This window comes from Prionailurus viverrinus, chromosome A3 (genome assembly GCF_022837055.1).
Source record: "Prionailurus viverrinus isolate Anna chromosome A3, UM_Priviv_1.0, whole genome shotgun sequence".
NCBI classification, from domain to species: domain Eukaryota; kingdom Metazoa; phylum Chordata; class Mammalia; order Carnivora; family Felidae; genus Prionailurus; species Prionailurus viverrinus.
This window is the reverse complement of record NC_062563.1, coordinates 38,305,887-38,315,202: the sequence shown is the minus strand read 5'-3', so window position 1 is coordinate 38,315,202 and position 9,316 is coordinate 38,305,887. Positions and strand designations below refer to the sequence as shown.

At 38.9% G+C, this 9,316-nt stretch overlaps 1 long non-coding RNA gene across 1 annotated transcript in view; it reads right to left on the bottom strand.

Annotated features, from left to right (window-relative positions):
• Positions 1-561: 561 nt before the first annotated feature.
• LOC125162998 (uncharacterized) overlaps positions 562-9,316 on the bottom strand; it is an 82,324-nt gene continuing 73,569 nt past the window's right edge. Inside the window, exon 3 of the long non-coding RNA XR_007151228.1 lies at positions 562-934. This is a non-coding gene — a long non-coding RNA (uncharacterized LOC125162998). The remainder of the gene's footprint in view (positions 935-9,316) is intronic.

Below are 9,316 nucleotides of genomic sequence, written 5' to 3'. Positions count from 1 at the left end.
AATAAATAAAGTAAGCCCAGCAGAAGCATTAAAATTAAATTTTTACTGCTTCAATTATTTGAAATATGCTCACATGATGATGATAACACTAATAACAGTAATTATTACATGACCAGGAAATATACACCATGCTTTATGAGTACATGTGGGTTCTACAAGGTTACAATATGAAAGGAAAACTGACACTGCTCATTTCCGAGAGTACCACCAACTAGAGCAGCTACATGGTGGATATGGATATGGGTTCCAATCTGGAAAGAAGTGATGGAAACTACCTCAAAAGGGCAGCTAATAAAAATTCAAGTCAATGAAAAGCTTGGATCAGCCTGTGTATTGAGAGAGGAAATGACCGGTCTTTCATTATTCTCTTCATTGAGAAGAGAGAATAACTTTCCCATCAGGAGTTGAAGGCCCTGGATTGAAGATGAGGAGGGACTGACAAATGCAGAAATAAAAGACGACCATCCAAAGATAATGAATACAGCCTATTTATTCAGAGCTTGCCATAGCAAGAGGGTGAGCCCTCATCCTTTTGGCAGAGACTTAAGGCAGGCAGGGGAGGTACAAACAAAGGGAAGGCTTCATGTGTGCCCTGACTGGAGGCTATTGGTATGGGGAAGCTGGAGTCAGCCTAAGCTGAAGAGGGCATCTTTTGTGATTGATTTAGGGAGCATATTTGGCTTGTTCTTTTTGGTTCTGAGTTGAAAGCAGGGACCAAAAACAAGGAAGCTGGCAGTCATACACCAGGACTGTTTCAGGCTGGTTTGGCTTCCACGATGAGTTGCTGCAGAGGTTGTAGGTCAGAGTTCTGTTGTCATATATAGTCTGGTCATTGTCCATTTGTATATTTATTGTCTCTGGGGCTTCAAGTCTCAGGTCCCTCAGATGACTGGTTGTGTTTCATGAGAACGGGTAGGTCTACATCATCACTGACCTGTAATACACACAGGGGTCTTGAATTTTTCCAACCATTGGTCTGCCAATGTATCAGTCATGATCTTTGGAAAGGCACCCAAGTGAGAATTGTGAGTCCTAGAATTATTCGAGTTATTGCATTAATTTAACCTATATCCCTTAGCAAGTCAAATTTCAGAACTTTGCTTTTTATCTGCAAGTTGAGGACTCTATATGTTCCAGTTCCAAAGATGTTATTCTCTGACTCTAATCCTGGAAAGTGTGCTCATTGCTTTACCAGCCCGTTTACCATGGACATATGCTGAAAAGTAAAAGACACAATGCTTGTTCTCAGGGGAATATTCTCATGAGCCTCTGGATGAAGGGGAAAACAATTATTTTCTCAACCGTGCATTGGGAAACGTAGTGGATAATAAATAGTTATTTTCCTGGGACTGATTAGGAATGTCTCCCTATGTCATAAGGATTTTCTACTTTGTAAAGAGGAATTTTCCCATTTAACATAATTACATAAAATTATGGGTATTGGAACAAAACTCAATCAATATTTATTGAGTAGGGAGCTACCACAAGATTTTAATTGGAATTTTAACTTGAAAGCTATCTTAGCTGGATCTAGGGTCAGGGAGATAAAAGAACAGTTACGTATCAGTAGAATCCAGATGTAAATGGTAGCACTGTTTTCCTTTACTGAGTAAGATACTCTGACTATCCTAATGTTTTCCATTTCTGAGCTTGGGATAGCAAGTAGTGAGATTAACAGGGGTTCATATAGTGAGGGACAACTGAATTTGAAATATCATGATTGATAAGCATGTATTTGCAGAGACCAGACCTTATTCAAGTCTGAGTATAAACATTTAGTTCAATCCCTGTCACTATTAGGTGCTTTATAAATGTTTAATAAGTGAGCTCAAAATTCGCAATTCACAGGGGGATCCTGATTTAAGAATATTGATTCCATCTCCAGTAGCTTGAGCCATATGAAACTGACCTGTTGTTCAACCTAATATATGTATCATATTTATTTATATAAATCCAACAGCTTTATAGGTTTTTCTTGTTGTTTCTTGTTGTTTGAATTCTGAAGGCCAGTAGTTAATAGTTTCTCATCAGTCTGACAGGAGTGGACTTTGTGTTAGGAAATGTGACCATGTTTAAGGAAATTTTCTCTAGGATATTGTTTAGATTTTCCAACTTTTTTTTCTTTTTCTTTTTTAAATATGAATTTATTGTCAAATTGGTTTCCATACAACACCCAGGGCCCATCCCAACAGGTAAATTTTCCTACTTTTGAACAAAGTGGAATACACATTCCTTTAAGTACATTTTGGTTTAATATACATTTTTTTGAATAACCAAGGTGTGGATGATCTACTCCTGGTAAACAAGACCTGAATAGAAGTATGTTTCAAATTCCTTGTGTTTTTGACATGGTGTCTCCCTAAGCAAGAGAAATCACTTTTATCATCATAATTAGATATGTAGTTTTTCTTACTGGCATTTAATAATAGTTAAATACTAACAGATACTACATGGGGTTTCCTTAACTCAATGACAAAACCCTATGTCTGATGTGAAAACACTGGAGGAGGCAGACCAGTGGATGGTAGGCCAAGATGCTGGGGAATGAGAGAGGGGGTTATGGAGGGGGTGAATTGGGGCTGCTGTGATTACTATATCATTGCCATCCCATTAGAAGATGCCTTGTGATCAAAACCTGCTCCTCCAACCTCCTCCAAATAGCTTGTTAGTAAGTTCTGAAGACCCAAGTCATCATCTAGCAGGCATTGCAACTGTCACCTCTAACACAGGTCCTATTTATCCTGGGTAGACAATGTCCAGACCACTAAAATATGCTGTCTTAGAAACATGGCTGGGAGAGCAGGGGTGTGATAAAATTAAAACTATTTGGACTCCATCCTTTTTTATTTCTTTATCCACTACACTTGATAAAGAGGCTCTTTTCCTTTGTTGACCTTGTTGGGGAACCTGGATGGCTCAGTCAGTTGAGCATCCAATTTTTGATTTCAGCTCAGGTCATGATCTTGCAGTTTGTGGGATTGCGCCCTGCATTGTGCTCTGTGCTGACAGCCTGGAGCCTGCTTGGAATTCTTCTCCCTCTGTCTCTGACCCTCCCCCTCAAAAATAAATAAATAAACATTTTAAAAAAATCTTGTTAAAGAGAGATATTAAAGAATGCCCAGTTTAATCTAGCCTTCAGATAGCTTGAGAAGAAATACAATACACTCTCTATGCTGTTTCTCTGTTATTAAATTCACTAGCTCATCCTTTTTAAAAACGTAAAGAGCATAAGAATCATATGAGAATCTTATTGAAATACAGTTGTGATTCAGGAGGCCTGGTGGGTTTGAGATTCTGCATTTCTAACAAGCTCTCAGATGATGATCATGCTACTGGTGCAGGGCTTGCACTTTGAGAAACAAGGCTACAGCCACCTCGCATGTCCCAGGTCATGGGCCTACATGTCTTGGGGCTTTGATGCAGCTTGAATTCCCTTCCAATTTATAGTCCACTGTGTTCAGCTCAGGACAGGATCCTAAACAAGCAATCTTGAGCTTTACCTCTGCAACTGGCCCTTTAGTCTACTTTGGCCTCAGAATGTTCATGGTATTCTCCAGCTACTCAATGCCCCCTCTCTGGTGTCCACATTAGACAGTAATTCAGTGATTAATATCCTCTCTTCCATTCTTCTTCCTTTACTCCAATGAAGAAAGGGAGGGAAAGAATATGACCATATCAAACGAATCAATCCTTGGGACCCAAATGAAGTCTCATTTTTGTGGGGTCTAATGCCGTCAGCCATTAAAATGTACATATATCATTAAGAAGACTTTTAAGAGAGAAACACCATATCCTACAGGAATGAGTATTACCTTTCTATAATTAGCATTAGCACTCTGTCTAGTATAAAGTTTGTAGTTATAAACAGTTTCTCAATGAACCCATGGAAATTTTAGGCATTAAGAAAAAATGGCAACAGTAAGGTGTTTGGGGGTTAAGTTGGACTTATGATTCCTTGCCCCATAGGTCCCAACTGGCAAAGCAATATTAATCCGGTAGTAGTTTATACAATTATCTCTGATTCAGGCATTATTTCCCTAAAAATGAGGAGACAATATTCGATTGTGGTTTCCATCACAAGGATCTTACCTTTGGTGAGGAGCACACACAAGTATTTGAATGGAATGAAAATACATTGAACATTCTTGGAGGTCACACCAGGCAGCTTGGAGTTCACCAGAGTGGGCAATTGTGGGTGACCGTGCAACTGCAAGTAACTCATTCATTAAATCCCACCTTAATATTGGTAAGTCCAACCAAAGAAGAAGAAAAGGCAACTGGCTGAGTGGAAGAACTTAGGTTGTCACATGGAGCTCATCCTGGGATCCCAGACCCATAGGAGAGGGTTATATCATTAAAAGATGGAGGCTTTCTCTAAACCAGCAAAGACTCCCAAACCAACTACCATTTTGAATTTCTTTCTGGTGGCCCCAGTAGCTGTCTTCTTCTTTCATTGATTTTTTTTCTCATAAAGTAAAATAAATTGCTGTAGTTTTGCAGCAAAGAAACCATTTCTCTCTCCTCTCCAGAAACCTGTAGTAAATAAGACCATTGCTTTTTACACAATTTGCCCTATGTTTACCTTTCAGAACAGCACAACACAGAATGCTACTAAGAATACTAACCAGACTCTGAATTTATTTTTTTAAATAACTCAGAGAGGACATGAGCAGTTAGATATTTACTGGGGAAATTTTTAGCATGTCTGGTTTTTAACCGATTTCTACACAAGATGGCAAGTTTTTAAAACTCACACAGAAAATGGGTATAAGAAACATTTGTGTAACACTTTAAAATATATGAAGCACTTTTGTAATTCTCAAAGCTCACTTCCCCTTCAGAATAATCCAATGATGAGTACATGTTTTTATTCCCTTTTTCATACATGAGGAGATGAGGACTCAGAGAGATTTAGGAACACAAGGTCACACACATCAAGAAGGAAGGAACTCCATTCTCCAAATGCCATGCTCTTTTCCGATGCACCTTATTTATATCCCGTGCAGCGGTTTGGGTCTCCTGAGCTGTAAAAGAAACCTGTTTAAATGTGGCTAAATAAAAAGGGATCAAAATTGTCTGAGTGATGCGGTTTAAGCCATCTGAAGACACTGTGCTCCAATCACTCTCTTTCATGTTTTGCCTGAACCCTGCCTGCCACCTGAATAAAAAATGATTAGAGCAGATTGTCACTAAAGAGAATGCTGCTTTCCATCCAGGCAGCAGGGCATGATAAAAGAGATCTTAAGGATTCTGGCAAATTAGAGCTGCAAGTCTGCATTTTTTTAATTTTGTGAGCTGATATAAATCACAGGGACCTGTCAGGGAGCATTCAGATGTACTGGGCAATCCAACTTCAGAGATAAGCGAAACCTAAAAGCAGCTCACTGCACATCATAATTAAAGAGCTAGTTGTCTTCAGCAATTTCAGTTCCTGTGGGATTTTCAACAGATTTTTTTTTTTTTACTTTTTGAGCTTGGAATAAAAGAGAGAGAATCCCAAACAATCATCTCTGAAGTTTTGTAATGGAACAATTTCTTGCAGTAGTGTGCAGCTCACTCAGCTCCTAAGGAAATCATCTGGTTCCTAGGCTTTGTTCTTCCTCTGTGGATGTCTGGTAAGTCACAAAGTCACTCTAGAGACTTGATTTCCTTACCTGGAAGAAGAGTGATTTAACTGAACTCTGAATCCTAACACTAACATTCTGGGGTTCTATGAAATTTCTCATTTCTCAACAGCCATCCATGTATGCACAGCTTTCAACTTGAAATGGCCATTTTCATCCTGTGATCCTTGGACAGGGAGTCCCTTTAAATGACTGGCAGATGTCCAGGTTACAGATCAAACCTGGTCAGTGAAGCTCATCCACATAAAGAAAAGAAATGAAAACCGTGGTTAACAGAGCAATTGTGTTTCGTCTTGCTTCTGTCACCTTCTCCGTGTTGGTTCAAGACTGACATCCCCATAGTATTTGTAGGTGGCTTTTTTTTAAATGTTTTTCAATGTTTTTATTTATTTTTGGGAGAGAGAGACAGAGAGACAGAGCACAAGCGGGAGAGGGGCAGAGAGAGAGGGAGACACAGAACCCGAAGCAGGCTCCAGGCTCTGAATCGTCAGCACAGAGCTCGAAGCAGGGCTCAAACTCGTGAACTGCAAGATCATGACCCGAGCTGAAGTTGGACGCTTAATCAGTTGAGCCACCCAGGCACCCCATGTACATTGCTTTTCTTGAAATCCCCTGCTCTTGTGTATGATGAAAGCGGATTTCTCACTCAAATGTATGCACTATAATCATTTAGGAGCAGGATGATGCCTCACCCCCCTGGGTCCCCAGATTGAGAGCCGCTGCATTTCATAGGGGACATTCCAGCTCTAGCAACTAGATGCAGAATTCATGGAATGCAAAGTCTTTCCTGGCTCCCTCAGGTTATGACCATCCCTTTGAGGGCCTTTACACATATTACTGAACATCTAATACCGAACAAGCCATTCATGTCCACAGAACCTGCTATCCTCATCAGAGTAGGCTGTAAGACCCCCAGGTCAGAGATAAGACTTTCCCCTCAAACATTATAATTCAAACACACAGTGAAAGGAAGAGAATGACACAACCATGTACCCTCTATCCTCATCTAAGAGAGGTTTTTCCACATTCACTGCAGATTTTCCTCTATTTTTGTAAAGAAATAAAGTGTTACCCAAATAATTGAAGCCCCATACCCCCTCCCTACTCTTCCTTTGGAGGCTGCCCCAAGGAAGAAGTTGGTGTGTCTTTCTCAGCTATGTTTTTGAATTTTACTACATATATATGAATATCCATACACAACATTACGTTGTATTTGTAAAATTTACATCACTGCTATCACATTGCAATTTTATTTGTGCACCTAAAGTTGTGTTTTTAAGATTGATCTGCACAGCTCTACGTTGATCTAGCTTATTCATTTCAACTGCTGTACAGTATCATCATGGAAATGCCATTCAATTCATTATGTTTCTATTTAGATTATTAGATTTTTTTTTCTGGGGACAAAGTTCAAAAGGCATCTTGTTAGATTATTAGATTTCAAGTTACTTAGTGAGATTTAGATTATTATCAACTTTTCTCTTTTAAAACTAACGTCCCCTCTTCTTATACACTAGAGTTTCTCAATGGTATGTATTTAAAATTAGAGCACTCAGTATCTCGTTTTATCCTTATTGTTAGTAATCTGCCTTTACATCAAGTATATAGAAATTCAGCCCATGAAAAACTGTAATAATTGAATAATTTTCTTCCTGTAAAAGTAAATTAAATCAATAATGACCTTCCGCTCACTATTTTCAAGCCATCAGAGTTTCATTTTAACTACTGAAGACACAATCCTATTTTTATTTTTAGATGCATAATTTAGAGGAAATAACTATGTGAAAAAGCACTAAAATATAAAAAGAAATGGAATGTATCTCACTCACCTTTATCCAACATTTCCTATCCCAAAGAAGTAGAAAAATATCTCACTATTAAAAGTCTTCATTTTAACATGTCAAAAACCCAAAACCTTGATCTCCCAACATACTGTGCATTCACAGTTCCCGTCAGTGCTGCTTGAAATCTAATTCATTTCCTATTATTTCCCATTTCTCCTTTTATTAAACACAGATTTTATGATTAATGCCCTGGAAAATGCCAGAAGATATTTTTAAGAGATAGAGAAAAGTGCTATTATTTCTTCACTGAAATAACATTATAGGGTAACGACTCTGAAAGTGGCAGGATTTCAGCACTCAGGGCAAAATGACAGTAACCTAGCATTACATTGCTCTGGCTGGGGATGATTTATCTGTTTGTTCTGGCATATTACACACAATGTGAATGAGGCCTGGACCTGCACGAAGGAAGGAATATCTCAATGAAAAAATAAAGCATCATTTTAAAATGTGAGGTGACATCCCAAAACAAGAAGAGCAATCCTAAAATATAGTCATTCAACACGTGTTAAAAATAGTTATGATTCTGTTCTCCCAATGGACTCCATAAATCAGGTGACCATCGTTGCGTTCTTTGTGAGGGAACTTGGGTAATAACCAAGGGGAACTATGGCGATCAGCCTCTCTAGGAATTCCTCAAAAGCCTATATGTGCTCTTCTTGTCCAGATTGTCTAGATATTCCTCATTACAAGCAAGCAGTATCTACCTCACGGAGGATAACTCCATATGAGATGAAAGAGAACAACAGGTGTGATTTGTTGTTGTTTTCTTTTATCTTTTTAATGTATTTTATTTAGTTTTGAGAAAGAGACAGAGAGACAGAACATGAATGGGGGAGGAGCAGAGAGAGAGGGAGACATAGAATCTGAAGTGGTCTCCTGGCTCTGAACTGTCAGCACAGAGCCCAATGCAGGGCTAGAACTCGTGAACCACGAGATCATGATCTGAGCTGAAGTAGGACACTTACCCAACTGAGCCACCCGGGCGTCTCCATCTTCTTCTTCTTCTTTTTTTTCCAACACCTACACTGTTATGCTAAAGATGCAGGTTGTATAGTCAAAATCAACTCCTACTTCCATTTGTGGTATCTTACATTCATTCACTGTACCATGTTACTCATTCCCAGAGTTCAGGGTATACCTTACTTTTTACATTTCCCCTTCTACCCACAGAATAACAAATTCAATTGATTTAACTCAATCTTTGAGAAATTAGTGAAGACCAAATGTGGATATAATGCACATAGGGTGAAGAAAATGAAGAAGTGCAGTTACTGAAGCATCTATATATGTTATCCAATTTGATCTGCCAGTTACTCTATGGGCTAGAAGTTTACCTACTTTGTGAACTGCCTTAGGTGGGAGTCCACCAATCACAAGATATAGCCATACAACTTGAACCTTAAACAGTCCAGTGATCCTTCTCTCTGCTCATCTCAACTTTATAAACTGAACAATCAAGGGGCACCTGGGTAGCTCAGTTGGTTAAGCGTTCAACTTCAGCTCAAGTCATGATCTCACAGTTCGTGGGTTTGAGCCCCACATCAGGCTCTGTGCTGACTGCTCAGAGCCTGGAGCCTGCTTCGGATTCTGTGTCTCCCTTTCTTTCTGCTCCTCCCCCACCTGCTCTCTCTCTCTCTCGCTCTCTCTCTCTCTCAAAAATAAATAAACATAAAAAAAATAAACTGAGCAATCAATAAATACTTGCCCATACTAGAACTAACTATAGATAAGGGGTTAAAAATATATTAGAGTATAAAAATATATTAGAGTATTTCTCTGCTCTTAGTATCTTCAAAATAGTAGGAAGCAGTAAATAAACAAGCATATCTGTGAAGATGTATGTAT